We start from the raw sequence: 3,740 nt of genomic DNA on the forward strand, positions 1-3,740 counted from the left end.
AACAAACATGGTTTCGTGATTTAGCAGTCGTCTTATACAACCGATATATGATAAATTTATTAAAATTATCTCCAATTTTGTAGCTCGTCTTATATGACGATCGCCTTATACGCCGGAATATACGATATCTATTTATTTTATATTATTAGTATATACTTTATCATTGAAAATAATAATTAACACACATACACACTAGTACACACACACACACAAATATATATGTGTGTGTATGTGTCTATATATATATATGTGTATGTGTGTGTGTCTATATATATATATATATGTGTGTGTGTGTGTGTGTGTGTGTGTGTGTGTGTTCGAGTAGGTTAAAAATACAGTAATAAACAGAAGACATCATCGTAGAAAATTTTAGTTTTTAATTAGAAATATAAGGATCGAAATTAGAAATATAAGGATCGAAAACAGGTCAATAATTTTATGGAGAATTCGAGAGCGAAAAGCACTTTAGAGACCGCCTCTACAATTTCGAAATATTTCTTAAATTTTGCCTCAGATTATAATTTTATATAAACGACTATAATATAAAATATTATCTGGCCTCTATCCATTTTGGTCGAGACATGCACATTTGCGAGTTAATCTTGTTTATATTTCAATGTGATTGTCTGTCTGTTTATTATTCACTCTGTATGCGTGTCTGATTGACTGACCGATTGGCACAATCTCACGAAAGAGACAATTGTTTCGTCCATATAACTAGCTACTTTCGTTTATTTATTTATTTATTATTATTATTATTATTATTATTATTATTATTATTATTATTATTATTATTATTATTATTTGTACGTTTTTTTCTTTCTGTCTTTCCTTCCATTTCTCACTATCTCTATTTTTTTAATAGGAAGTGTAGGTGTTGAGAGAGGGTGAGAGTTAGTGGTCAGAGAAATAGGGAATTGAAACGAAAGGCATAACTTATCTTCTTTTATTTTCAACACCCACCCCCATCTCCCACAAACTTTCACACTCCAACCTATTACCCACGACCGGACATATATACAACATTTCAACCCGCCACCGCGACCCTGCACTTTACTACTTTTTTTTTGTCCAATCCAATCGTTGCTGACATCAACGCTTAGAGCCGTCCAGTCTGGTCGACTCACAGCCAAACACTAAACGTGTCTGGCCGTTCCCTTGGCCTGGCTAGAGTTACTGAAAGAATATAAGTTAACGCTAAATGGAAGGGGGAAGGATAAAATAATATACAGCACAGCATTTTTTGTCCATATCCTTTTTTTTTTATATCTCAAACTCTTCTTCAGATTTTCTTTGTATTATTTGATTATTTTTATTTTGGCCTCCACCTCACCCTAATTTACCCGTTCTCTTTTTCTGTATTTATCTATCTAACTTTCTCTGCTCTGCCGACTCCCTCCACCGCGGACCAACGTTTTAACATGTCCCTCATTCAGTTCGACTCGGATCTCAGTTGTCGCTTTCCTTCAATTTTTATTTATATATTTTTATTATATTTCATCACTCTCTTCTTGTCTAACCTTTTTTCTCTTTGGACACACCCTGGCCTCTTTCAATACTCTAATGATCCACCACCACCATCATCACCACCATCACCACCACTAGCACCCGCAGCCCCATCTACTCATCACCCGCCTGCTAGCTTCGGGATCTATACTTCCACATTAGTTCATTTACAATCTGTCTTCCTCTTCCCTCACCTCTTTCTTACCCCGGTCCTTTTTATTTATTTATGAATCTTGCAGACATTTTGAGTCAGTATCTTGAGACCAGTGTTTGCATTTGTGCTTGAATTGACCTTGCTAAAAAGATTTCGCAATAAAGTTAAGACTAAACGTGAAATAGAAACAAATAAAGGAAATTATAATGCGTGGTCAAAGTAAAAAGAATAAATCGAAAAAAGAAGAAAAAGCTGAAGGAAAAATAAAAATGAAAATGAAAGTAAAATTGGACGAATCTGTATATGTGGTTGACTGTCTGACCGAAATTAAAAACGAAAGCGAAGGTAGATTTGGAATCAGAGGGAAATTAAAAGCGAAAGTGAAAGTAGGATTTGAATCTAAACGAAAATAAAAACGAAAGTGAAAGTAATATTGGAATGAATATATAGTGAAAGTAGGATTGAAAAAGAATGTAAAAGTTAGATTGCCAAGATTAACGCGTATACGGACGGAGAACAAAAAAAACGGTGAAAACATATAAGTAGCGTTCAAGGCGAAAGGAAGTGGATGAGGAGTAAGTTTTTATCTGAAGGATACAATAACTCTTCACGTGCCTACTTTTACAATTGTTCCCCTGTTTCAAATTCAGAAAAAGACAGCCTTTTTATTTTTGTCTCTTCATCTCCCTTTTCCGACTTTGACTCATGACGAATAGACAAACTCGCAAGCGTCATATAACATAGCGATCTCCTACACAGATAAACCGCGTCTGACCACTGCTCCTTCAAATCGATTCGCTCTCATTCCCATGTTCCCTTCTTTTTTATATCTTTCCTATTTTTATGTTCTTTTTTTTTGTTTTATTTCGTTTGTATTTTTTTCTTTCTTTTTTTTTTTTTTTTTTTTTTGAAAAGATGAGCCAAACAGAATTTGTCACTGGACATTCACAAGCGAGCGCAATGCCCATACACAGCGGGTTTGTGCGGGCACCCCGTCATAGCAATTACTCCAAACTCTTGCACGCGCCACCCTCATAGATATCCCTGAACCAGGCCATTCCCAAACCCGAGCCACCCAGCCTACTCGCTCATTTACCATCCGTGCATCTTCCTACATAATGGTCTTCCAACTTATCTGTCTCTGGATCAGTCTCGTAAAAACCGCTTCTATGATATCTGTATATCTGTCAGTCTAATTTTCATTCGTTCTCCTATATTTCATTCAATTGGTCTCATCATCTACTTCCATTACTTCTTCCGTTCTCTCTCTCTCTCTCTCTCTCCCTCTCTCTCTCTTGGTATGATTAGAAAATCTGAAAATTGAAAAAAAAAGTTGCAATTACCTTTTATTTTATATTTTATTCTGCTATTTTGATTTTTCAATAGAAATCACTAAAATTTAAATATTAATATTAATAAATTGAGTCAATTTGGATTTTTAAATACTAAAAAATATTCTCATTAGCATTTTATTAATTTATTATTTATTCATATATATTTACTTAGAAAATACATATATATTATATGGATAATATATTTATATATATTTACTTAAATAATATTAATAATTGTAATATATAAATATCATATGCCTATATATTTATTTAATTTTATATGAAATTAATTACAAAATGTACGTATTTTTCCAGTTATACAAATTGTTGATTTTATCTAAATTATGTATTTATATATAATTCTTTTTTCTTAGTATTTTAATTAAATTTATTATTACATGAACTATAATTATTTTATTGCCGTTTAATTATTTGTCATACATGACAAGATAGGTTTCTATTACTCTTGGGATTTGTACACAACTGTCCAACTAGTAGATGTTCTGCAACAAAAGAAAACGTTTTTCATCAAACGGAAATGGAATCGTGTCATCTTTTCTACGGCGGCATGTCTCTCTCTCCTCTCTCTCTCTCTCTCTCTCTATATATATATATATATATATATATATATATATGTGTGTGTGTGTGTGTGTGTGTGTGTGCGTGTGTAGTAGTAGTAGTAGGAGGAGGAGGAGTAGTAGTAGTAGCTGTATATACAAAGCAATATACGTCGTGTTTCATCTTCT

Source organism: Euprymna scolopes, chromosome 16, assembly GCF_053919585.1.
Source record: "Euprymna scolopes isolate OS-2025 chromosome 16, ASM5391958v1, whole genome shotgun sequence".
Classification (NCBI taxonomy): domain Eukaryota; kingdom Metazoa; phylum Mollusca; class Cephalopoda; order Sepiida; family Sepiolidae; genus Euprymna; species Euprymna scolopes.